The sequence below is a fragment of the Odocoileus virginianus genome, chromosome 20, assembly GCF_023699985.2.
Source record: "Odocoileus virginianus isolate 20LAN1187 ecotype Illinois chromosome 20, Ovbor_1.2, whole genome shotgun sequence".
NCBI classification, from domain to species: domain Eukaryota; kingdom Metazoa; phylum Chordata; class Mammalia; order Artiodactyla; family Cervidae; genus Odocoileus; species Odocoileus virginianus.
Genome location: NC_069693.1, coordinates 48,645,207 through 48,672,120, shown reverse-complemented (window position 1 = coordinate 48,672,120; position 26,914 = coordinate 48,645,207). Strand labels below are relative to the sequence as shown.

General features: G+C 56.8%; 1 protein-coding gene and 1 long non-coding RNA gene across 6 annotated transcripts in view; one reads left to right on the top strand and one right to left on the bottom strand.

Moving 5' to 3' along the window:
- The window catches only part of GSE1 (Gse1 coiled-coil protein), a 390,922-nt gene that overhangs the window by 25,881 nt on the left and 338,127 nt on the right, over window positions 1–26,914 (top strand). The window lies entirely within an intron of this gene.
- Window positions 8,694–26,912, bottom strand: LOC139029941 (uncharacterized). Its single transcript, XR_011482273.1, has 5 exons — window positions 26,238–26,912; window positions 20,924–21,002; window positions 18,313–20,123; window positions 15,541–15,625; window positions 8,694–10,517 (listed from the first exon to the last, which is right to left on the bottom strand). It is a non-coding gene; the product is annotated as an uncharacterized lncRNA (long non-coding RNA).

The window sequence follows — 26,914 nt, the reverse complement described above, 5'->3', positions numbered from 1 at the left end:
TGATCCGAGCAAAGTCAGCATGATGGCTTAAAATGTGTTCTCCCTCTGCCTTCAACGCGTGATGGGTATAGAGGGCAATTTCTAGATTCAATGATAAACTGAGTGTTTTCTGTCCAAGGAGGCAACAGTTCTTACTTCTGGCCAAGGATGCCTTTTAAAGAATATTTAAGTATGATTGATGTACATTGTGAAGATTTCTGCTATACAGCAAAGTGATTCCGTGACACATATACATGTAGTCGGGTGAACCTTCCCATGTTGAGGATGCTGGGCCGCTGAATAGTGACCCTCGGGGTCCTCACTCCCTGAGCCTGTTTGGAGACGGGAGGAGGGGAGGAGGGGAAGGAAACCCTGGCTGCCTCTGCGCCTTGTCCTCCAGCTCCGGGCTGTCCCATAGCCTTGGGGGCCCTCAGGGTCGCAGTGCAGGTCATCCCAGACCCCAGCCATGGGGCCAGGGGTCACAGAGAAAAGAGCTCAGATATCCCTAGATGTGAACGGGAAAGGAGTCTTCCTCTGCTGGTCGGCTGGAGGCATGCATGAGAGAGGCCAGCCCAGCGCATTCACTGAGCAGACATTTCCCAAGTGCCAGCTGCTGGCCAAGCCCTGTCCCGGGCCGGGCCGGGCCGGGGGGCGCAAAGCCATGAACAACACGGAGTCCCTGTGTGCCCGGAGCTGACCTTGCACGGAGGAGACGGGTGGTGAAGAAGTGGATGAGCAGGGCAGGCAGCCTGTCTGACGGTGGCCTGGGGGGAGAGGGGAGGCCGTGCTGGGTGGGAAGGAGGTGGCCTGAGTCCTGCCGGCTGGAGGCTGGGCCTGGGCAGGGAAGGCGCGACCCCCAGGGAGGCCCCGGTGGCTTCAGAGATGCTCCAAACTGCCCGCAGACAAGCCTAGACGCCACTGTCTGATTTTGATGAGCAGCACGGAGACGCCCCCACCCCTCGCACACACTCGGGCTCCTGGCCTCCGGGCTTGGGTCCCAGTGCTGTCTCGGGCCAGGCCTCCTCTGTGCTGGCAGCACGTGTGCTAGGCGTGGGGCTCCTCTGTCCCCCGGTGTGGCTCATGTGGAGCCAGGCACGGACACCGGTCCTTTGACCAGACTCAAGGGGGGGGAGATGTATTTATTCTGAAGAGTAATCACCCTCTCCAAGAATATACAACAGAGGTCCTCCTGTGTTTATTTTGTCAGAGGCGTATTGGCTTTAACTGCGAAAAGAGGCAAGTTTCTTCACCATGATCCCCTCTTCCTTTATTTCTGTGTAAATATGCAGTTTTTTCTTGTCTGTCAAAAAGTGTTTTGGGTGGGAACTCAGAGTTTGCACCTCTGCCTCTGCCCGTGTTTTTTTTTTTTTTCTTCCTTTTCTGAATTCTAACTTTGGGAGTTTAGGATTTGAAAAGGAGTAAATGGGGGCATTCTATCCAGAGGATACACTTTGTCCTTGCAGAGGGCCTCAGTCAGGGGCAGTGGGGGAAGGATTTTGAGCAGGGGCCCGGTGTGACCAGAAACAAACCCAGGCCCTACGTGGAGGTCCAGGTTACGTTCCAAGGCTGGTGGCCACTGCAGTGGTCGAAGCACAGATAAGGGGCAGCGTGGATGGCCACAGTGGGAAGGGTCAAGCCAGGCCCACAGACAGACTTTTAGGCTGGAAAACATGGTCACCAGGCCTACCCAACTTTGCCCTGCTCTGCTTTCCCCTGAATAAAAATAGCTAGGCCTGTCACCCTTCCCTCTGCTGTCTGAGGACAGCCCCACCTTCTCCCTCACCTGCTCCCTGACACCTTGTCACTCTCTTCTTCCCGCTTCCTTCCACCTTGAGATATACTTGGGTCTCAGTTTTGCCACTAGCTGTGCTTGTCCTCGGGGCCAATTTTATCTCTCTATCCGGGCTCTGAGTTCCCTCCGGACAGGGACCTCTCGGAAGAATCCTTGGGTGTTTTCCCTGTCTCCAGTCTTGGGTGCCCAGACCAGCATCACTGATTGCCATGGCCCGTATGTCATGATAGAGATAATATTTGTGGAGTGTCTCCTGAGGGCTTTGGTCTCAGTGGCTGTACAGACTGTCTGCTTCAGGAACAGGGAGACAGGGGAACTTCATCAGGCGATTTGAGTTCCCCCATGTCATGCAGCTGCATTGCAGAGGTCAGGCCTGAGCTCTGGGTCCTGCGCCCTCTCCCCTGGACCAGCATTTCCTGATGTGGTTGGTGCTGTTACACAGGCTGACATCTTGTAAGGGGCCCAGAGTTTTGGATTTAACCAACTGCATCACACGTGAGAAAGCTGTCCTTTGGGCTCTACTTCTGGTCTTGTGGCAGGGAGACCCACAGGGCTGGGGTCTTATTCAGACCCCTCCCCTCACCCCACCTCTCTCTTTCTCTGTCTACATTAGTGTAGTCACGTGGACACATCATAAAATTTGCCATAAACTTGTGGAATTTTTTCACATTTTTAAAGCTTTGTATATTTCAGAATTGAGGATGAAGAAAGTAGTGCTTTCAGACAGAATTCCCGGATATAGTTTCCTTACTAATATCTGTGGATCGTGAATGATGCTGTTTTTTTCAGTCTTTCAAAGGTTAGGAAAGTGCGTTGAAAAGGAAAACTTCAGATAAATGAGAGCCTGGTGGGTGGTCCAGGGCCTTAACCAAACTTAGGGAGGTGGGGTGGGAAGACATCCCCACCCAGGCCCTTGGATGCCCATTGGGAAGGAGACAGGCATGGAAGAACTGGGTCCAGAGCTGCACTCGCCTGTCTAGCGGTTGTCAGTTTGGGCGATGAGGGCCAGGGCAGGCTGCTGTCATCCCTGACCCTCTCCTCCCCTGTCCCCACTTGTCTTGGGGAATCTAGCACCTTCCCAGGAAGGAGTGTGAGTGCCAGGGTCTCAAGGAGTTTCGCCACAAGACCTGTTTCCAATGAAGCCAGTTAAGATTGTACAGCATCAGTGTGGGGCATGGGCACCGGGCACCTGCTTGAGGCATGGCCTGTCTCACCGAGGCCAGGAGGTTGCTCCCTGGGCTCTCATGGATCTGGGGGCCCTCAGAGCAGAGCCCCGGGGGGCAGTGGCAGGTGTTGATGGAGGAGGTAGGCCGCCACTCCAGAGTGGGCCCTGGAGAACACACCAGGCCCCAAACCAGCCCATGGGTCCCGGCAGGGGTGAATATGTGAGTGTTCAGTTCTCACTGTCACGGGGCTGCTAGCACTCCTGGTGCCCCGTGACCCTCAGGATGGACCCGGAGAGGGAACTGTCTCCCAGAGTGCTGGGGGTGCCCTCCCTGGGGCCCTTGGAAAGGCCCTTGGGGTCCTGGGGGGGCCCAGTGTATGTGGAGATGACTTTGCTGATAGCCTAGAAACCTCTGTTTGGAGCTGGGCAGAGATCACACCCAATTTCCTGTGTCTGCTCTTGCCTCAGCGCCCTCCTCAGAGCCCAGATGTGGTCTCCCCAGGCCCAGGGTGGAGTGAGGCCTGGCTTCCAGGCAGGACGGGGAGCCAAGGGCCTGGACTCGCCCTGCCGCCGCCCTGGCGACAGGCTGCAGGCCTCCTGGCTGCTCCCCAGGCCCTCGGGGAGGCCAGCCAGCCCGCCGCCTCCCCCTCCCTCTTCCCACCTCCAGAACATCTGTGCTCGTGGGGGAGAGAGGCTCCCAGCCCCAGCTGCCCCACAGGACAGCTCTCCCCGGATGCTCTGGTTCCCTTGGCCCCAGTCTTCTCCTCCAGGAGCCAGAGCCCGGGCACCTGAGCTGGGAATTCACACCCCCACCACCTTCCCCACCGCTGTCCTTCTTGGCGCCCAGACAGAGTTTCTCCAGGGCCAGCCTTGACCTGTGGGCCTTCTAGATCTGCAAGCCCTCTGCAAGGGGTGAGCATCGGGCCTGCTCAGGTGGGGTCCTGGCAGCCACGGGCACACTTGTGTGCATGGCCAAGAAGAGCTTAGCGCAGGGCCTGTGTGCCCAGGTGTAGGCAGGTGTCAGGGGAGCAGGGGCTGCTCCCTGGGCTCGTGAGGGGAGAAAGGGGAGCACCAGGGTCCTTGGGCAGGAGGGGAGCCATCGGTAAGTGGGGGCATGGGACACAGCTGGTCCACTCCGCCCTGCAGAGAGGCCTGGGTGATGGACACAGCCGACGCCTGCTCTCCTCTCCTCTGCCACCGTTCTGACTGGAAGCCAGCAGACTGGGGTCCTCGGACACACGTCACCCAGATCTGCCTCGCAGGACACAGAGCAAGGAAAGCAACGGCCTGGGGGCGCTCCCACCCCACAGATGAGGAAGCTGAGGCCAGGGACTGGGCTTGACTTTTTTATAGCAGCTTTCTCTTTTTTTAAAATAGTGATTTGTTTGTTTTAAAGTTTGCCTGTGCCAGGCCTTGGTTGCGGCATGTGGGATCTTGTTCCCTGACCAGGGGTTGAACCTGGGCCCCTGCCTTGGGAGCCGTCTTAGCTACTGGACCACCAGGGAAGCCCCTGTAACAGCTTTGTTGAGATAGAATTCACACATCACACAGTTCACCCATCTAGTGTGTACAACCTGGTGGAGGTTAGCATTTTCACGGGATCAGGCAGCCATCACCCCTGTCTGTTTTAGAGCATGTTCATCACCCTGAAAGGAAGCCCCATGCCTGTGAGCAGTCACTCCATCTCCACCAACCCTACCCCCAAGCCCTAAAGTGACCACTGATCTGTCTGTCTGGATTTTTCTGTTCTAGACGTTTCATATGAATAGAATCATCTCTTATGTGATCTTTCCCATCTGACTTCTTTCACTTTACAAATGTGTTCAAAGTTCATCCATGTTGGAGACTATGTCAGAACTCCCTTTTTATGGCTGAGTGACTCTGGCTGTCTGGATGTAGCAGTTTATGTATCCATTCATCAGTGATGGACGTTTGTGTGTTTCTGCTCTTGGCTGTTATGAATAGTGCGGCTGTGAACATCCATGGACAAGGCTTTGTGTGGATGTTAATGCTTTCATTCTCTTGGGCAGATACCTGGGAGTGGAATTGCTGGGTCACGTGGGAACTGCAGGACTGTTTTCCGTTCCCACCCACAGTGTTTTCCGACATCCTCACCAACACTTGTTATTGTCTTTTTGATTCCAGCAGCTTCAGTGGGGGTGTGGTGGTGTCTCAGTGACCAGAGACTTCCGGAGGAGATGACTGTTGGTCCAAGGTCCGAACAATAAGAGGAAGTGAACAAGGCATAAGAGAGGAGGAAGGGCATTCACGGTAGAGGGGACAGAATGTGCAAAGGCCCAGAGGCAGGAGAAGGATGCACGGTGGGGAGGCTGTCCATAGCGGAGGCTGAGGAGGCAGGCAGGGCTGGAAGCACCACAGTGTGAAGGGCAGGGGCCCTATTGAAGGGTTCCGACTGGGGATGGTGTGCCTCAACTTGCCTTTTGAAAAGATATTTGTCTCTGGAGGGTAGAACCAAAACGAAGGCAGCAGTTCTTAAGGCTGATGTGAACTTGCAGTAGGACGTGTCCGGGGCAGAGTGAGAGGTGACGGCTTCCTAGGGCTGGTGAGACAGGGTTTGCAAGATGGCTGGAAGGTTCCTAAGTGTGACCTGGGCCTCTGTTGCCCAAGGACTCCCTGCCTCCCCAAGAGCCAGCCGGAAGCCCTGGGTGGGGCTTGGGGTGCTGTGAAAAGCAACTGCCTCCCTTGGCCGTGACCAGAGCCCCTGGAAAAGGCCTCAGCCCTGCCCTGTCCCTTCTCCAGCCTGTGGCCGGCACTGCCCGGCTGGGCCTCCAGGCAGCCTCCCCGTGGCCCATTCATTCACAGCCTCCCCCTGCCTCCTTGAGAAAGGAGGGGCTTCCAGGCCTCGAGGATGGAGGTGCTGGCTGCGGTCCAGCCCCGCTTCCCCGCCCACCACCCCCTCCCCAAACACCCCCACCCTGGCCTGCCCTTTCTTTATGGCAGGCAAAGTGCTAATTCCCAGTGCAGAGAGGTGGGCCAGAGTCTGCGGCCAAGAGAGAGACTGTTTACAGCCTCCGGCGGTTCTTGGCTCCAGCGGTCCGGCGGGCTGGCCTTGCAGTGACATGTTTATTCTCCAGGCCCACTGCTGGCCCCGGCTCTTGGCAGGGCCGAGCGGAGGGCTCTTGCTGATGGGGACAGGCTGGCGGCTGGGGGCTGTTTGTGTCTGTGCTGCCTGCTCTCTCGCTCCCTCCTGTTTTACATTCAAGAGGCGAGATGTGGAGCTGAGGCTCAAGGGGCCCCTGCCCTCCCCAAGGGCACTGTCCCCACCACAGCACCTTCAGAAGCTTCACCCTGGCTCCTTGCTCAGGCTCCCAGGGGAGACCCTGTTCCAGAGTTGTACTGGGAAGGTCGTAGGGGCCCCCTCTGCCTGCCCTCCCAGCCAGCCTCAGTCACTGAGTTACTCAGCAGAATACCTGGCCTGCGCTAGGCCCTGGGTGACAGCAGTGAGCAAGACAGATGGGGCCTGATCTGGGCGGGACTGACCATCCATGGGCGGGGAGAACTAGGCTCCTTCAGAGATGCCCTCCCCTCCCCACCACAAAGCCCCTTCCTACCTACAGCACCTGGGTGTCCCTGTCAGCCCCTGAGACTGGCTGTGGTGAGGAAGCCCGGCTTTGGAGCTGGACTTTGATGCTGGCTTAGATCCCATCTCTGAGTCCCTGCACCTCTCACAGCCTCTGCTCTCTCATCTGTAAGATGGGAGGAAGAGGGTGGCCCTTTACAGCTGACCTCCAGGGCTGATCACTTAGTCAAACATCCACTCAGGATCCCCAGATGCCTTGCCAGGCATGCAGTAGCAGATGAAGACTGGAATTTAGGGGCAGCTTTCCTGAGGGACCAGGCTGGGAAAGGACAGACGTGATTCTGTCTATCCTGGGATGGGGTTGGTGTCCCTGGGTCCCCATCCTGGGGCCGCACTCGAGGAGCACCCCTGCCAGGCCAGGGTAGCCCCATGAGAGAAGTTTCAAATAGCATCTTTGGGCACAGAGGGTGTTCAGGAGGGCCCTAGGTGCCTGGGCACACATATGATGTGGAGTGTCGATTGGCTGGTGACTTTGGAGCCAGGCTGGCTCGCCTGTTCCCCTGGGGTCTGGCCTTGTGACGTCTCAGTGTTCCTTGCAGATCTGGGTTCTGAGCTCTGTTGGAGGGGTCACACCATGTGGCTGGGCCCCATGTCAGTGGCTGCTTCTGTCCACCCGTGGAGGCAGCAGAATCAGTCGGGTTCCCCAGTGGACACCAGTGAGTGCCCGCCTCTGGGCGCGGACTGTTTCTGATCTGCAGGTCCTTCCGTGCAGCCCTCCACTTGGACACTGACATCCTTGCTACTTCCTCTCCTGGCTCTTTGCCCCCACTGCCCGTCCCCTCTCCACTATTCCACCAGAAATTTCCATGTCTCTAGACCTAGCTTGGCGAACTTGTTCTTAAAGGACCAGGTGTTAGATATTTCAGGCTTTGTGGGCTGGTCTCTGGTGTCTGCTGCGTATTCTTCTCTGTTATTTACTTACTCTTTAAAATTCTTTAAAAACTTGAAAGCCATGCTTAGTTTGGCTGGCTGGTGGGTTGTGGTTTGCTGCAGCCTCCTCTGGACCAGCCACGTGGGGTGTGGGCTGGCTGGGACACCCACGTGTGAAGTTTTCATTTTCTAAGCACCAGCTGTGCCCCAAGCCTGCCGAGCTGTATACATGTTGGTTCCGTTAACTTGGACGACAACCCTGTGAGTGGCACTGCGAACCCATTTCACAGATGAGGAAACTAAGGCACACAGAGATGAGAGAACCAGCCTGTGGTCTCACAATTGATGAGGGCAGCACTGGGATTTGAACCCAGACCAGCAGTGTCTGTCTTAACCACAGAGCCTCACCTCATGGCTTTGGCGCCTGGCTTCTCGGCTTTCTGCCCCTTCCCTGATAATTTTGGACGTAAAGGAAGCCGGATTCTCTTCCTGGCCTTTTCTGGATCTCGTGCCCCCAGCTGGCCTGCGTCCCCATTGACATTTGCCTCCTCCCATCGTGCCCCATCACCTTTGCGTGCCCCGTATTAGGGAGACACCCTGTGGAGCAACTCAGAGTTCCAGAAAGAGCTTCAGCAGCACCTGTTCCTCTGTGGCCAGCCCTCAGGTCACACCAGGCAAAGCAGTGTCCCTTCAGCCATTCGGCCCACATTTCTGCAACCTAATATCTAAGCCACATGGGCTTGGCCACAGCACATGACCGAGGCGGGGAGTAGAAGCCCCAAGTGGTCAACCCGACATTGCCTGCTGGACTTAGCCTGGCGGAAGGGGCAGCTGTGGCTGAAGGGTCACTGGGAGAGACCGTCCCCTGCCATCAGCCAGGCACAGAATGTGATCCCTTGGTGTCCTGAAGCTATGGGCCACCAGAGAGACTGGTTCTGAACTTTCTGGCCTCCCAGGTTGCTGTTAAAAAGACAGGGAGTTTTGGATAGGTGGTTCAAATGGGAGAGAAGACAAGTAATTATATGGGGATACAGTTACATGAAATCTATTAAAATAGCAGGAAAAATTAATAAGACTCGGTGCTGGTGAAGTTACAGAAATGTGGCTGATTAGTATTGCTGCTGGCAGCACAAATCTGTGTCATATTGTCTTTTCCCCAAACCATTTGTCAGTCTGTATCCAGGGTTTTAAAAACATCCCATATCTTACCCCAATAATTACTTGGCTGGAAATGTATCCTAAGGACTGCGCTTGGAAAAATGAAATTGATAAGACACACAAAGATGTTCTTTGCACTCTTATTTATAATGGGGGAATTATGAACATCCAACAGCAAGATACAGTTAGGTACACTGTTACATATCCCTGCGGGTGGAATATTCTGTGGCTTTAAAATGGGGTCTACGGAGACCATTTGAGCACAGAGAAGCTGATGATCTAATGCTGAGTCAAAATAAACAGAACACAGAATTGTAAACGTGTCTTGATTACAGCCTTAAAGAAATATGTCCATGTAAGTCCAGACTGGAAGAGGCCTTGGATCGCTGGTGCGACTGTTCACAGGGTGATAGGACCCCTTTCAATGGAAGCACACTTTAACGCTGTCTCCGTTTGTCTTAGTGCTGAATGTCAGGCAGACGATTTTGCCACTTCTGTGTTGTGTGACCTTGGACAGGCCACTGGCTATATCTGAGCCTCATTTCCACCATCTGCGAAACCGCCACAGTTCCCTGGGGCTGTGGGACCTGGAGGGGCCTGGCTTACAAGGCCTTGACGGGTGATAACTCGTTATCCAGTGTGGAGCTGGTCGTCACCATCTAGCCTGAGGGTGGTCGTGAGGGTGGAGGGGCATGGACCAGGCCCCCCTGCCGGCTGTGCCGAGGAGCTCGGCCTCTGACACTGAGCCGCCTGCGAGGCAGGTGTGGTCGGTGTGTCCAGGGCACTCAGCTCCGGAGACTTGGAGCCGGGCGCTGCCCCAGGCCCTTTCCTTCGCTTTCATGCCGTCACGTGTGGTACGTTTCAGTCAGGGCTTCCGTCCTGGGAGCCAGTGAGATCTTTGAGCTCTTGAGTCTCATGCAACAGGGGGCTGGAAGCTTCTGCGTCACCGTGGTGCTGGCGTCACTTGAAACACGGCCTCTTTAATGGCTTTCATTTGGTGAGGATGCCTGTCATGGGCTGAATTGTGTACACACACACGTGCGCACACACCTCCAGTTCCTATATAGAACCCTGGCGCCTTAGACTGGGGCCATACTTGCAGACAGGGTCTTCCCAGAGGCGATTAAGGTGAAATGAGGTCATTAGGGTGGGGCCTGATCCAACAGGTCTGGTGTCCTTGTACGAAGAGGAAATCAGGACACAGACATGCACAGGAGGAAGAGCACGTGAAGACGCAGGGAGAGAACGCCGTCTGCACGCCGAGGAGCAAGGCTCAGAAGGAGCCGAGCCTGCTGACCACCGTGGTCTCCGCTTCCAGCCTCCAGAAGCACGTCTGCTGCTTGGGTCCGTGCCTGGTACTCGGTTGCACACTGCCCCCAGATGTCCATGAGAGGGGTGCAGCACCCACAGGTGGTGGCGGAGGGTGCTCAGCAGTGTGTGGAGGGTGCGTCTGGGCATCAGTGATTAGCCCTTGCTGTCAGACATTTACACTGTTTCCCCCACTGTTGTAAAGAACGTCTTCCTATGCGTTCACTGCTCTTAACGCCCGTAGAGTGTGTTTCCAGAAGGGTCCTGGGGCCGCGGCTGCTGCACATGGTTCTCCACCCACCCCAAGTGCATTGGTCAGCGCAGCAGGTCCTGCCGTGTGAGGAAGACACCCCTCAGGCCTGAGGAGCCCAGGACCTGGGCCCTCAGCCACGCAGAGCGCCCTCCAGGGGCCACACGACCTTGAAGGTCATCTTCTGGGCTCTGACTCTGAGCTGGGGTTCTCACAGGAGCGGGGGGGCGTCAGAGGAGCCCTTTGGCTGGGAGTGGGAAGACCGGCGTCCCCAGGCAGCTCAGGCTCACAGGCTCCCAGGGCGGAGGTCAGCGGGCTGTTGGCAGCTGTGCTGCGTCAGTCGTGTGGGAACGCAGGCCCTGGTCATCCTCACAGAGATTTTCTGTGGCTGGTTCTGTGAGAGAGAGAGAGAGAGAGAGCGAGTTGCGAGTGAGGTGGAGCCGTCACCAGGCACCTCTGCCAGGCTGGGAGCCGGCCCTGGCGCCCTCCCTCCCTCCCTCCGGGTACAAAATATCCCGTAATAGACTCTGGCTGTTAGGAGTCCAGAGACAGAAAGAAGAGATTGACATCATGCAAGTATTGGGTTCGGTGAACGGAGTCCCTCTGGCCCCTTTGCCATGTTAGTGGCTTTTGTCCACCTGGAGAGGTCTGCTCGGGGGCCAGCACCTCGGGGGCCGGTGCTGGGGCCCGGTGTCCCCCTGGGTTCATGTCCACCTGAACCTGTGAACGTGCCCGTATTTGGAAATAAGGTCTTTGCAGATGTGATCCAGTGATGATGAGGTCAGGCTGGATGAGGGTGGCCCGGAATCCACTGCCTGGTGTCCTTATAAGAAGAGGGGAATTTGGACCCTGGCAGAGAGAGTGGTGGGCGGAGACGGACACGCACACAGAGGCCACGTGAAAAGGGAGGCAGGGATGGGAGCGCAGCTACAAGCCAAGGGACGCCGCGTGGCTGGCAGCTGCCAGAGGCCAGAGAAGGCTGGAGGGTTCCTCCCCGACGCCTTCAGGAGGCCTGTGGCCCTGCCCACACCTTGGTTTCAAACTTCTGCAGGCTGAGTAAACGAGTTTCTGTCGTTCAAGCACCTGGTTTGTGGTCACTAGTTACGGCAGCCCTGGGACACACACACACACCCCTGACCAGTGGACCTTCCTTCTCCTCCCTCCGGCCCTGCATGCGCCCTCTTAGGAAGCCACGATAGTGGCCGCTACACACCTTGTCGCCGGGCAGGGCTGGCAGTGGGGTGGCGCACTGCAGGTGTGCGGTAAAGTTTTGCGAAATAGAGGGGCAGGGGCCAGGGCAGGAGGGGAAGGGAAGGGGTGACTCTCAGAGCTGACCCTGTGGGCAGGGGGCTGCCTCCCCCTCCCGTACTCACCCTGGCCTCCTTGTCCAGTCTTGACTTCTGGGGCGGGAGTGAGGAGTGGCGCTATGCCACGCCCAGGGCCATCCAGAATGCCCACTGCGCCTGTCCCTCTCAGGCCTCAGTTTCCCTCACTGTAAGATGGGTTTGTAGTACCCTTTCTTTAGGCCCTCTTGGGGAAATAAGCAAGCTGGCCCATGGAGGGCAGTGTGCTCGACCTTTGCGTGGGTCTTGACAAAGCCTGACTTGGTTGTGGAGCAGCTGGGCCTGCTGAGAGAGGGTGGCGGGGTGGAGGATGCCCACGGAGGAGGAGGGCACAGTGGCTGAGGGCATGCTGTTGAGGGGGCAGGTCCCATGTGGGGCCCCAGCTGTACCAGTTCTGTCCTGGGGTAACTGACTCTGCCTCCGTGTCTCCACGTGGGAAATGGGTGATGTGAGAGCCCCAGCCCCACAAGGAACCTCCGGTGACGGATAAGAGGGTGGGAGATGGAGCCTGACATGCACGAGACTTGCTGTGCCTGTGGAGTCAGCTTATCTTCATTTCTGGGCTGCGTTTGGGGCTGAGGAGCAAAGTGCTGGCTGGTCAAGCCAAAGGAAGCTTCTAGGTGCAGAAGCCTTTGCATCTGAAGGTTGGTCATTCCTTGAAAGAACAGTGAAGGATGTGACACAGTGGGCGTCTAAAGGTCCCTAAGCTGTCCACTTCTCCCCTCTGTGCTTTTGAGTTGGGGGGACCCATGCTCAGGGGGACCCTGACATGTGGGAGAGGTGCTGCTGTCCAGACCCGCTTGCTCTGCCCCTGGCCCACTCTGGTTTGCACACTGAGGACTTTGCATAAAACTGGGGTCCTGCATCCATGTCTCTCCCCCCTGGGACCTGGCTCATGCAGCAGGAAGCATCTGGCAGGGGTCAGCAGGCGGTCTGCACTGCAGAGGCATGGTGTCCTGTGCACAGAGGCCTGTCTCGTCACCATGGACCCCTTGGGCTGGGAATGGGCAGCTCCCCAGGAAGGTGTCTTTTCTTGTCATCACTTCTTTCCTTCCTGTGTTTTCTGGAATGGCATAAAAGCCCCTCTGTGCCAGCTACAGCCCCAAGATCATAGACCCCCATCCTTGTTCCCCAGAGACCACCAAAGTGCTGTGTTATACCCACTGCACAGATGGGGCCCACTGAGCCCTGCCAGGCCAGCGTTTCTGTTTCTGGCCTGTGTCAGGGAAGGCAGGCTCCCCTGGTCACCCTGCTCTGCAGGGGACAAGTGGGTGGTACTTGACAGGGTGGCTCCAGCCTGAGGGAGGGGGGGTCCCTGCTGCAGCTTTCGGCTGCACCAGGGAGCGCTGGGCTGCTGCCACCCACAGGGGTCCTCCGCTGCCCAGGCGGGCTCGTGGGCCTCGCGTGATGTCGGAGCATCCTCCTGGCCCCGGGGGCCGGCACGCACCCCCACACTCAGCCCCTCACCCCTCTCCTGGAGGCAGGGGGTAGGGATTGTTCTGTGACGTGTCCTCCACCCCTCTGTGCTGGAGGCAGCTCAGTGTAACCCCGTGCCTGGGTTTCCCTCGCCCTGTTGGGGCCCCCTCTCCAGTGGGTGGCTGTAAAAATAGCACTTGCTTTCAGTTAGGAGCTGGGGCGGCGGGGGTCCGGTTTCCCTGCTCCTGGAGGAATTACCGGCCCACATGTTGCCAGGAGCCTTGGCTGGGAGAGGCAAGCGTGGCTCCAAGCCGGCGAGCGGGCGGCGGCGCAGATGGAAACTCGATCCCGGCTCAGCAGACTGTTTGATTTATTTTAAAATCAAGCAGATGGCTGCTGCAGGGGTTTGTTTAAGTTCAGCTCCGAGCCGGGCCCACGGCCAGGAGCCTCGGGGCAGCTGCGCCAAAAATTTTTCAATGACTTTGGTCGTCTAACCACCTCTTCCCTCCCTTTTGAACTTGAGCCTCACCACACACATGTCGGCCGCTCGCGCCATCTCCACGCGGCCCGGCTGCGCCCAGCTCTCCGGCCCCCACTTTGTCTTGCCGCGTCCACCTCTGTCTTTGTCCTCCCGTATCTGCCTGTCTCTGCCTCTGTCTCTGTGTGTCTCCTGGTTTCTGGGTCTCTCTGGGTCTCCTCACCACTCCCTTTCCCAGGAAACCTTCCCAGCTCTCCCTCGGGCTCCCTGGCTTCCTCCGCATCCCTCTGCCCCGCCCTCACCCACCCCCAGCCGCACCACTCCCGCCATCGGCACATGGGAGGACAGCCAAACTTTGTGGCCACTCAGTGTCCTCTGGGCTGTCCCCTCTCCGAGACACTGTGGCTGGGAAAACCAGGCCTAGACCATAAAATCCTACAGTAGACCAGCCCCCTGAGGTCCAGCGGCTCAGCTCCCGCCTGAGGCAGGGAGGCCGGGCGGCCTGCAGTTGTCCCTGCTGGGGGCAGAGCGGATGGCCTGAGCACCCACGAGGATCCCACTGTGTGGCTGTTTGTCTGGGGAGGCCGGCTGGGGGCTGCCAGCGGGGTTCACGCTCCCCCGTGTTCTCATGCACAGACACCCACACACCTCCCCCAACACTGCTGGTTGTGGACAGACCAGGTCGTATACCCCAGGCCCCCAGAAGCATTGACTGGCCCCCTGTTCAAATGGCAGCAGGCTCTGCAACCCGAGACCCATCCCCTAAGGGACCCAGCACCCGCTGCTACTTCCTAAACAGACCAAGGTTTAAATAGCTGCCAGCTCTGTAAACAACCCCAGATCCACAAGGGGCGCTCTCTAGAAGGGTGGGACACGGCTTCCAGCCAACTCTGCACCAAGGAGGGAGTTGGAGGGCTGATGGCACTCAGGCCCCTGACCTGGGATGGGGTCAGGCCCCACGGCAGCCCTGATTGGGTCCAGGCTGTTTTTCTGTCTCTGGATGGGATAGCCAGCTCTGGTTGATGTGGTGGGTTCTGACTCAGCTTCCCACCCCAGCCCCCAGAGTCACCCCAACTCAGTGACCCACCTCAGGGAGGGCGGGAAAGGCCTGCACTAAGCTGGCCACAGGGCAGCTGAGGGTCTAGCACGGGCGCTGGGGAGAGGGTGAGGCAGGACACTGGTTCCACACCTCTCTTCCTTTCGGCCGCGTCCACGCTGGCAGGGACCTAGCCTGACCCCTTGTGCCCCTCTGCCCCGCCCCGGGGTCCTTAGTGGAATGACATGCTTCAGGGTAGAGGCCCCAGCTTTCTCCATCAGACTCTGCCCTGAATGGATCCAAGGGGACCTCAGGGACAGACTTGTCCAGAACGGCAGCATGCGGAGCCCAGTCCTCAGCTGGGTCCAGAGCAGAACTCCTGCACCCCTTGCCCGAGGGCCAGTTGGTCAAGTGGTCACAGGACCACAGGATATGCTGGAGGCAGCACCCTTGGGTACAGGACCGTGGCCTCTACACACCCCCGGGGGGATAGTTTCACATCCCAGCACAATTGCATTAGTTCTCCAGGGCATCGTGGATGGTGGAAACCAGCCTGCCAGCAGCTTTAAAAATCTTTGTATCTGTTTTTCAAAACAGCCCATTCCCATCTCCCATGGCCATGCACCAGCATCTCTGTCAGATCAAATAATTTGAAAGTTGTAATGATTTTGGCACCTCCTGGAATAGCCCAGGAAGCTGAAAGTGTGGCCCAATTAAAAAAATGCATCCCAGTTCGCTTCGTGGATAGGATGGGTGGGGGTCATTCCTGTTGAAAATGCACCCTGGTAGGTGGGGAAGTTTTTGTTGATTTATTTTCTGTCTCACTGGTCCCCTGCCTGGGCTGACCTTCACTGCACAGAGGCCTGGATCCACCACAGGGCTTCATTAATACTGTGACTTCTCCTCTCTTTCTAGTGTAATTTTTGTGTATGAAAGAGGAAAACAAAAATTTAAAAGCTGCAGATCCCCAAAGCTGTGAAACTTTTTGAAATTTCATTTTCTAGGTGGTTTTACCAGATTGATGTTTTTGTTCATTTACTGATTAGTTGTATGAAGAAGATGGTTTATGGGCAGGCAGTCATCAAAGCTATCACACCCGTGTGTCCTACCTCAGGAAAACACAGAAAAATGCCTTTAGACCTACCAGTGTTACGAATTATAAAGTCTTCAAACTCCTTAGCTTGATGATAGCCAAGTGGGGCCAGCACCGTTTTTCTTCCCATTCTTTACTGTATAAAAAAATAAACATCGTGTAAAATTTACCATTACACCCATCTTAAAGGGTCCAGCCTAGTGGCGTTAAGTATCTGTGTGCTGTTGTGTGACCATCACCACCATCTAGAACTTTCTTATCACCCAAAACTGAAACTCCATACCCACTTCCAGTACCATTTTCAAGATGTTTTGGGGTCAGAGACACTGCCTGGGCTACACAGGGCGCACACAGAGGTTTCCCGTGTAGGGGCCAAAATGCCTGGATGCGGTGGAGAGAACGACAAAGGAGGAGAAAATTGTGTGCTGATGACAGGGGTGGATACAGAGAGAGGGACCAGGGGAGAAGCAGAGGAAGAGAGGGGGGTTGAGGAACAGAGGAGAGGTTCCTGAAGCCAAACTAAAAAAAAAAAAGGCACCCTGCGTCTGGTTGGCAGCTGTGAAACATTGTTATATTTGAGTTGAGCTGGAGGCTCTACAGATTAGTGAGAGCTGTTCCAGTTCCAGTTTATAGCTTAGTTTGAGTCAGACTCCCTGATTTCCTGGATGCCCAGTCCTTGGCAGGATCCAGAAGCTCCATCATTCATTCCATGGAGGTCTGCTGAGCATGTTCCGAGTACGGGAGACCCAGCTCTGAACAGGACAGACCTCCCTCCGCTCCCCACATCCTCCCCCATCCAGTTTATCTTCTGCAGGCGGACCTGACCAAGAAGAAAGTAGGGAACAAGTATGCAGTGTGCTATCAGATAAATCTGCAGCCAGGTATCACTGGAGCTGGGGGGGTGGGGGGGGGATGGACACGCCTGGAGGGAGCCGGTGAGCGGGGGCTGTATGGGAATTGACCGACATGCTTGGGAGCGGGTGGGAGGCCAAGCCTTGACTGGCAGGAGGGGCCGATCAGGCGAGGAGTGGTCCTGACAGAGGGAACAGAAAAGCAATCACTGCAAAAGTCCCGGTGGGGAAAGTGCTAGGGGTTTTGTAGGTACAGCAGGTGGTTGGCTGGCCGATGGGTGAGTAGGGAGGAAGGAGGGCCCAGGGGGCGTTCCGAGAGCCCAGGGGCGCTACGGGATGTCGATCCCTGAGAGTTCCAAGTGGGAAGGGGGTTTTGGGGGCAGTTCCCTAGGGAGATGTAAGCTGATGGGTGGAACCCCCATCCCTCTGGCTGCTGGATGGGGAGCAAAGAGGAGAGGGCAGGCATGGACGTGGCATCAGAGAATACGATGAGCCCCACCAGGGTCCACCGGTCCCCCTGTCAGTTGGCCTTTGATCATTCTGACTGCTTCATGGAGAGTCTGGGGCTCTCCTCAGTGGCCCCCTGTTGCTTGCTGTACAATGTAGCTACTGCTGTGTAACAGAATACCCCAAAGGTTGTAGCAGAAACAAGGTTTGACTGGGGCTCGGTGGCCAGCTCCAAGATGGCACCTCACGCCGCTCTTAACTGGAGCCTCAGCTCCTTGCCGTGCGGGTGTCTCCCTAGAGCAGCTGGCTTTGCCCAGAGTCAGTGACCCAAGAGAAAACCACGGGGAGCCTCAGTGCCTCGGATGACCTGGTCTCGGAAGCCACGCACGGTCACTCCTGCCCTGTTCTCTTCACGGCACGCGAGTCCCTAAGTCTGGCCCACACTCAAAGCCTCTACCTCTTCAGGGGAGTCATGTCAAAGAATCCGTGGATACGTTTTTAAACCACCACACTCGCTGATCTCCATTTTTAATAGAGAATAGGCCTTGGGTCCTGAGCCTTCATTGGGAATCTTATTTGGCTAAAATTGAATAGCACTGTGTCGTTTTCACAGTTTGTATTTTTAGGGTTATTTTCCACTTATGTTGCTTAATACTGATTTTTCTTTTAGGGTAGTCGTGTACATTTTAATATATATTTAAGCTTAAAAAAATGAGTTGACTTATGGGAGATTATGAAGTAAGAAATACTAAGTAGATTTAAGAGGAAGGACAGAGAGAGTGAAAATGCCATAAAGTAGGAGGTGGAACGTGATGGCCACGGCCGGGGCCTGCTGGCAGCAGGGTAGCTGAGAGTTCAGGCTCTGGGTTCGACCCCTGGCTCAGTCTCCTGCAACTATGTGCCCGTGGGTGGTAATCTAGCCTCTTTGGACCTGTTTCCCTTGATAAAGTTGGTGAGCCGCCTGCTGCCTGGGCATTGTGGGGCCCAAGTGGGGTGGGGTATCCAGGGAAGGGCTTGGCACAGGCCCTTGGGAGTAAGGGGCCATGAGTGTCCACTGCTAGACGGCAGCCTCCCCACACAGTCTGCAGGCTGCTTGAGGTGCTCCTGGGGTGGGGGGGTGGTGTGTAGCTGGAGAACTAAGGAGAAACCCCCCCACCCCGTTCACTCAGAGCAGTGGTAGCACTTGTTGGTGAGGATGGGAAGACTCCTTTGGGGGGGTGTCTTCATCTGGTCAGAACACTGAGGTTACGCATAAGAAATCAGTGGCCCGAATAGCAGTCGTCCTCCTCATCCACTTGTCTGCCTGCCCAGCCCTGCTCCGTGCATCTGTCTTCTCTGTCCTTTCATCCACCGCATGTGTGTATGCATCTGGCCTGCCTGCCTTCCATCCTTCCTTCCATCCTTCCATCCATCCATCCATCCATCTGCTTATTTTCTTTCCATTGTCCACACATGCATCCATCACCCATCTGTCCATCCATCCACCTGCCTTCCCTACTTCCATCTCTTCATAGCTCTCTCTTACCTGGTTCCTCGTGGCATTCATCCATCCATTTATCTTGTTTTCCTTCTGGGCATCCCTCCGCCAGTCCATCCATCTATTTTTCCTTCCTTTCATCCATCCATGCATCCATCTGTGCATTGGTCCATCCATCCATTTGACAGGCATTGGATTTTGTACTGAGGATGTAGCAATGAACAAAAGAGCCCCTGCCATCAGAGCATTCCTGTCCAGTCAGGGAGGCCTGTATGTTGTGACGGATGAGAAGAGATGGTGGGTTATGCGCTAGTGGTGTAGTGAGCACCTGCTGTATGCATGCAGCCTCATGATCAGTGCAGGCAAATGCATGAGGCCCTCATAGTGGGTGTGTGTCCACAGGACAGAAGCGTCAAAGGGGATGTGATCAGCTCTACCTCGCAAGGGAGGGAATACTTGAAGGGCTCTTGCGGGATGTGCAGGTGGCCGGAAAGGGTGATTGAGGTGGCAGGAACCACACAGGCAAGTTTGGGGATGTCTGCATGACTGAGGAGCCTCCGGACAGTATCCTGTCCTGGAGGAGAACTTGCAGGTTGGGGCCAGAGTCGGGGGTTGTTGGGCCAACTTGAAGGAAACTCAGAGTCGCAGAGGATAAGCGTAGTAAGAGAACATAGCAGGGGGTTATTTCAGGCCAGTCAGGACTCCGGATACATGCTGGCTCTGTGAGGAGCCCTGGGAGAAGGGAACTCGTTCACTAACTCACTCAGCATGTTCTGCATGCTGGCCGTGTGCTGGCACAGGGGTTGCAGCAGGAAACAAGACAGGCAAGGCCCTGCCCTCACCGTCGGATCGGAGGCCTCAAACATTAAACATAAATCGATGCCACAGGAATGCCCTGCCAGTAGTGAGAAGTGTGTAGTAGAGAAGACACTGGGGTGGGGTGGGGGCGAGGAGCGCTGCCTGGAGCGAACAGGCTGGCCTTTCCCAGGAGGGGGGTCACGCATGCCGCGGGGCGTGGGGGGAGAACAGCTTCCAGACAGAGGGGCAGTTCACAGAGGCCCTGCGGCGGGTACAGCTGGCCTGCTGGGGCGGGTGTGTAATCCAGGCTCTACAGACCCCGGCACTCAGCTTGTGAAGAGTGAATGGATTGCAGGCGTGATGTCGGAAGTCAGAGATGGAGAGGCCTGTACGGAGGGTTTGTGTTTTTTTTCTGTGGGTTCTGGGGAGCCTCTGAAGGTGGCTGAGCAGGAGAGACTCATGAGCATCGTTCTTGGGCAGCAACATGCAGGATGGCCGGGATGGAGAGGGCGAAGCTCTCGGGCTGGAAGCTTCTGGGAGTGCTGAGTCAGTGCAGTTAATGCTCAGGCTTTAAGGTCACCCAAGCCTGGGACCGAGTCCTCCCCTGCCGCAAACCAGCACTGTGACCCCGGCGAGATAGTCCTGCCTCTGAGCCTCCGTGTCCTCATGTACAGAACAGGCCCAACCACGGTGCCTGTGTCTGGGGTTGTCATGGAGATGCCAGATGTCCGATGTGAGCAGCCCCTCCCCTGACTGCATAGGAACCTTGTGCCTGCTCAGTCGCTCAGTCGCATCCGGCTCTGCAACCCCGTGGACTGTAACCCACTAGGCTCCTCTGTCCTTGGGATTCTCTGGGCAAGAATACTGGGGCGGGTTGCCATTTCTTCCTCCAGGGGATCTTCCTGACCCAGGGATCGAACCTACATCTCCTGCATTGCAGGTGGATTCTTCACCACTAAGCCACCTGAGTAGGAACCTTGCTCACATTGATTCTGGCAGCTTCCCAGGCCGGCGAGAAACGCATGTGTCGTGGATGGATGCAGACCAGCAGGAGGGCAGTTCTATTGTGTGTGATGAAAAGAAGATGTAGAGATGTGTCTCAGTGTACCATTCTGTAAAGGGGCCTGGGGCCTCCCACCCTCCCTGGGGAGAGAACACACCCAAGTTACACAGCCCCCAGCCCCGCAGTCTGTTTGAGCTGTGCAGGGCCTGGGCGTCCAACAAGCCAAACAACTGTTTTTGAGTCACTGCATTATGGCAGCCAAATGGAACTGCTTCCATGGTCGGCTCTGGCGGGAGGGGTGGAGGGACACCACCTCCTCCTCGAAGGGGAGGCTATTTGGCTGGAGTCAGGAGCGCAGCCTGCAGAGTCGGGGTGGGGACCCTCTCTGAATCCGGGCTGAGGTCTGCCCCAGGCCGACAGGGTGCCCACTTTGGGGCTGCCAGGCTGGCTCTGGGTCGGCAGGGGTGGAGGGAGGCGGGCGGCTGTGTGGAGGGGTGTCTCTCCCTGCAGGCATCGGCAGGCTGGAGCCAGCTGCTCTGGCCTTGGCAGGGTGAACACAGAGCAAGTCAGCACAGCCTCCAAAAGTGCCAAGGCCGGGAGCAGGCTTGCGGCTCCCGTTCCGCTTCTGTGGGCGGGGTGTTTGTGCCCACCTGGCTTCCCCCTGGGCCTGGCCCTCCTGTACCCCCACATTCTCTGACAGTGATGGCTAATTAGAGCTGATGTCTACTGGGGGCCCTTTCTATGTGACAAGCACTGTGCAAAATGTTTTCATGTATACTAAGTTGTTTAACACTCACAAAATAATGTTCACATTTTATGGAGAAGGTGATGGAGGCACAGAGGAGTTAAGTAACTTACCAAAGGTCACACAGCCAGCAAGTAGTAGATAGAGCTGACTCCAGAATCCATGCTTTTAACTTCTTCATGAGACCACCTCCTACAACCAATAATGACAGTGCCAACTGCAGCCCATAGCCTCAGGTGTACAAGAGATAACCTTTCCCTTAAATCAAAGTAAATCCAAGTATAATATTCTTAGCCCTTTCCTCTTGGTCACGAGCTGGATGCCACAACTCCAAGCATCACGTTCTTATAGGAGAATAGCATCCAAAAGCCAGAATGGGAAGGGATGGGGTCTCCTTTGCCATTTTCTCTTTGGGGCAAGGGTGTTTTCCAGAAGATCTTAGCAAATTTGGGTTCACCTGTCCAAGTTGGGTCACATGCCCAATCTGTAATTGCAAGGTGCTGGGAATACGAGTATCTGACCTTTCCAGACTTCATGCGTGGCAGGCTGTGCCATCAGAAAAAGAGGCAGGTAGGAATGGCTGGTGGGGAGCAGCCCAATTGGCCTGATCTTCAAGCAGGGGCTGCCACCTCCCTTTTACAGATGAGGAATGAGGCTCAGTGGCAGGAGCCTGGCCTGGGTCTGTGGACCCCATGCTGGCATCAGGCATCTGGGAGGGGTGCTTCCTCTGCGTTCGTTTTAGAACTGTACCTCCAGCTGGGGATCAGCCTCTGGCAGGCTGCAACAGGGCATGTTTTTCTTTTGGGCGTCCTTGTGTGACTCAGGAATGAACATCTAGAAGGTTCTAAATCACCCTGTACTGTACTGGAAGAGCTGTGTTACCTACACTCCTTTCTGTTTGCAAATGCCACAAACCCAGTTCCAAAAGGATGTTTGTAGACTCCTGTAACCAGTGAAGGGTGAAGCTGGCCCTCGGCACCCTTGGATCCAGAGTCATAGGTCCTTCCGCCTGTCTCCATCCTCAGCTTTGCTCCCCCCCGTGTGGAATGCGTCCTTGGGCAGGTTCTTCTCTCAGGTCAGAGGTGGCTATGGTCAGTTCCAGGCTAGTATCTAGTGACTCCAAAGAGGGCACGGAGAGGAATTTCTGGGAAATGTCCCAAGGAAGATTCTGATTGGCCCACCCTTGTGGCGGGGAAGGAGTGTGTTGGTGGACAGGGCCACTGGGTTGGAGAGGGACAGATGCGGTTAGATCCAGTGAAAAAGCTGCTTACTCTAAATTAGTGAGTGCAAGGACAGAGTGATGGAAAGGTGAAGGGTGGATGGGAGGATGGATGGATGGACAGATGGACAGATGAATGGAGGCATGAATGTGCTAATGGTTAACCAGATAGATGCTTAGGTGGACAGATAGATGGACCAATAGCTGGATGTGTGGTTGGAATGGGAGATGGCTGGCTGGCTGTAGCTCCCTCTCCGTCCCTAGAAGCTCCCAGGGCAGAGCTGCCCGTGTGAGTGACAATGAAGGCTCCATTGGGTCTTCCACTCAGGCAGCTAACTGCTTAGCCCCTAAAGCCCTTCAAAGCCTTCAGTTTCATTATTGTAGCAAGGTCATTTCTGCTCCTTTCCCTTATGAGTGTATTTAATAACACTCTTCCCACAGCACAAAATGATGCCTTAGAAAGCTTGAAAGATTTAGAAAAACTTGCAGAAGCACATGGGGAATCATCATGGTCCTGGCCCGCAGGCTCCTTGATGCTGCCAGCTGGTAGGTGTCTGTGGCTCTTCTCTGACAGCTGCAGGTGCCAGTGCTCGGCGGCCCCTGTGCCCTGGTTTAGGGAGCGCCAACCTCATGGGGCCTGGTCCCAGCCAGACTTGCTTCCTCCCAATGGGGAGATGAACAGTGGTGACCTTTTTGGCAGGCGAACCAGAATCAAGGTGTGGGCTATTCTTACATCTCTTTGGAGGTTTGTTTGTTGCTACAAGGCTACAGGGAGGCAGGCGTTTTTACAGCTTCTTCCTTGGGAGCTGCCTTCTCAACTCAGAACACGCACATCGCAGGAAGCCATGAGTTGCTTCCTTGGGGGCACACTCTGAATGGCCAGCCCTCACGTGAACGTGAGTGTTCTGCCCGTTTTCGTACCAGTCTGTTCCCCTCGGGCAGGCAGCTCAGACCACCCTGTCAGACACCCTCAGAGGGGCAGGCAGATGGGGGCTTAGGCGGTGGATGGGCTCTGAGTGTCCAGAGCAGAGAGGGACAGGGTTGCTCCCCGGTGCTGCTTAGGGTGTGGGCTTGGGAGCAGAGTACACAGGTCCTCAGTTGGGTCTGCTGCCGCTCAGGCCCTCACAAGGTCTGGCTGTGTTCCTGTGTGAGGCATCAGGCAGGGAGAAGGCAGCCCTCTCCCCATGCCTTGGGTTTTCCTTCTTAGGCCCTGCAGAAACAGCAGTGCCCTGCTCTCGGGTACCTGCGCTTCTGCCCACAATACCTGCTGCTGTTCATCAAACACGCAAGGCCTCCAGGAACACAAACACTCCAGGAGGTCTCCATGACTCCAGCTGAAGAAAGCTCCTGTCTAGCCTGGTTGCCTATTCGGGATATCAGTCCTGTGGCTGTGTCCTTTCTGATGTGGATGGATGTATGAGTGACTCTGGGTTCCAGTGTGTGATGCACTTGAGCAGGACTCCCATAGCTAGGCTTCTGGGTGTGTGGCCATGGGTCAGAGCAGGTGGTGGGCAGGCAGAGGCAGGGGACTTGCGCTCTGGTCCCAGGCGTCTCTTGGGGGCTGCTGCCTGGCCTTGTCCTCATCAATGCAATGCATTGGGGAAGTAGGGTACCAGCCTTCTCGCCCCAAGAATCCGAGGAGTTACTTCTCTCCCTTGCAAAGCTGCTTGCAAAGATGAGGTGTCTGCCAAGCCACATTTATCAGCCAATCATTAATTCATTTCCTCATTTTTTATTAATCATGGCCCACCAGCCAGAGCTTCAGATGGGGATGAAAAGCACTGGGGAGGCACCAGGTTGACAGAATTGCCACCCCAGCCAAGGGAAAGGGGAGCTGGAGCCCAGCTGGGGCCCTCCAGTGGGGGCTGCTCCACCTTTGGGGGCATTTAGAATGGCTCCAGGGGCCCTGTTTGTCTCCTCCCATCGGGGGAACTGCTCTGACAGCCTTGGGCGCACACGTCCGTGTGTTTGCATGTTTGTGTTCCTGTGTGCATGTGTGTGGGTGAGGGCGCACATGGGAGGTGTGGGTGTGTGACGTGTGTGCACACAGCCCGTGTGCCTGGTGTGTGTTCTCGTGTGTGCGTCTGTGCACTCAGTCTATGTGTGCAGTGTGCATGGGTGGAGGCAGCGGGAACAGACAGGCTGACAAGGAGTTTCTCTGGATGATTAATGGCCTTTGGAAGGAGGCGCCGCGTCCATCAGACGCTCCTGGCAGGTTCCGAGCTCGGCTCCACGCCTGCCTCCCGGCTGAACCAGCCCAGGTGAGGCCGTGTTCCCAGCTGGTGGCCAGGGCTGGCGGGTCAGGTCCCTGAGGGAACAGAGAGCCCCCTCCAGGGCTGCTTTCAGCTCTGCCCGGCCCAGGTCCTTTCTGCCCTTGCCCCCCATGCACAGTGTGGACCACCGGGTCAGCAACGCGGAATGCTGCTCTAACCCCACCCTAGGGCACCCACCCTCCAGGGATTACTGTTCAGCAGGATCAGGCCAGGGCCCGGGAACCTGCATTTTAACGAGTGTCACGGGAGTGATCCTGGAGGGCTGCAGACCACACTTTGAAGAACCCACCTCGTGTGACAAGGAAGGTGCCCCCGCCTCGGTGCTCACCCCTGTGCGTCCATTCTGCCTGCCTTTTGTTTGCTGGGTGAGCCTAGGCAGGTCACTTTACCTCTCTAGGCCACTTCCTCATTTTTAATAGTCATCCTGCCTCTTACTCGTTTGGGGATCTTTCTGGGCCTCAGCTTCTTCATCTGTGCGGTGTTGGTAATACTAGCCCGAGCCTCCTTGGGTTCTCAGGTTCTTGGGAGGAGTGAGTGAGTCATTCCCATGGGCATCTAAGTGGCTGTCACTGTTGTTCCATGCCCTGGAGCTGGGGTGTGTGGTTAGACAGGGCCATGTGGCGCACAGTGGGTTTTCAGGGAAGTGCGCATCTTTCTAAATCCTAGTAATAGTATCTGAGCTTACCGAGCTTCCTACCACCTGTGGCTTGTGGCCTCCTCATCCCCAGTTTACACACAGGAAAACTGAGGCTCAGAGAAATCACATGACTCATTTGAGGTGAGTGGGCCCAGGAGGGCTTAATCCCCAAACCCTTGGGATCTTATTTCTGCCCTTGGCCTTCAGGTGGGGGAGATGGGTGAGGTTGAGGCTGCCAAGTCATTAACCCCCTCCCCTCCCCCAGCAACCCTGGGAACGCCAGGCCTCGGGCACCGTGGGGCAGGCGGGGCTGGAGGGGTTGGGAGGCGCTGGAGCCACGGCCGCCAGCAAATCCAGCCCAGCTGGGGGATTAGACCGCATCTGGCTCGGTTTACACCAGAGAAACAAAGGCGGCTGCCGGCGCCTTTATCTGGTAGGGAGGGTTGGGAGGGGGGGCTGCCCTCAGCCCTGTGGGAGACCTGGGTGGAAGGGAGGAGTGGAATCTGGGCCCTGATCCCGACACTAGCTCCCCTACCGCCCTGTGACCCACAGGGAGGTGACCTCACTTCTCTGGATGAAGGACAGAGTATTCCTGGGGTGAAGTAGAGGGGGCAGGCTGTGGTGTGGGGGGTGCAGGAAGTCCTCGGAGCCCCGGGTCCCTGCAGCTGCCCTTCCCAGGCAGCCTGCCCGGCCCGCAGTGGGGGTCCCCACCCTAGGGGCACGTGGAATGTGAGCACTTCCCCCTTAGGCTGTGGCCCCAAACTTAGCACTTGGTCTCCCCTTCAGTCGTAGAAGGGAAACAGCCAAAAAAACAGAAAATCAGAGCGAGCCCGGAACCGCACCCCTCCTCCAGCAGCAGGGAAGTGTTGGCTTGGGGGGTGTGTTGGGTATTTAAGCATCCCTGACCCCAAGGGCATTCTGGCCCCCAGAGGGGTGGATTCTTAACTCTCCCCCCACCGTGGGTATGGAGGTGTTCTGATGCCTCCCCGTCACCTTAGGGGTGGGGACTTGAGCTCCCCCTCACTGCCTCAGGGGTGGTGGTGGGCCTGGCTCCTCCCCCACGGCCCCAGGGCTGGGGGTGGGGGGTACACCGCCTGCCCGCCCCAGGAAGCAGGACGGCGCGGGTGCCAGGCCGGCGGAGGTGGCTGGTGGGTGCGCGGCTCGCCGGAGCCAGGATCTGACCTTATTAGCCGGGGGCAGCTGTTCGTGAAGCACATCTGGCAGCGGGCTGGGCCGTATCCCGCGGACTGGCCCCCCCCCCCCCCCCCCCCCCCCCCCCGCCCCAAGCCTGGCGTTACCTTCCAGGAATGCTGGCAGCGCCTCTCGCATCTGGAGCGTGTTTCTGGGGCAGCCGGCGCCCCCTCCGGCGCCTGGCCCGGGGCTGGGGGTGGGCGCCACCCCGCCCGGATTTCCTGGCTCCTCCCTCCTCCTGCCGGTGTGGCTCCCAGGGTAGGCCTGCCACTGGGCCCTGAGACAGAAAGGGCAGCGGACGTGATGTGGCTTTCTTCCTGGGAGGAGTGCGAGACCTCAGGACCAGCTGCTTGGCCCCCACTTGCTGAGAGGGGAAATTGAGGTCTGGAGGAGTCCGAGGCCTCCTGCGGGGCCCTGTGGCTCCCGTGTACAGCCGTGGTCGTAGGGTGGATGCTGATTTTGGTGTTAACCTGACATCACACAGGTGTGGATAGGTTCATTATCAACCCGCTGTGTCACCGTCCTGGCCCGGTGTTCACCTCTGGCTGGCTGGATAGAAGCTCCAGGGCCTGGGACCTGGCCGGGGGTGCAGTAACCAGTGAAAGGCAAAGCAGGCAGCCCGAGGCTATGGCTGCGGGCAGACTGAAGCCGTGTGATGCCTCTCTGGTTCCTCACCCAGCCTCGTCATTCTCAAGCTGTGTGACCTGGGTGTGTGGCTTCGCCTCTCTGTGCGTCACCCTTGGCTGTAGGATGGGCTGGTGGTGGTGCCGCGTGCAGGAGTGTG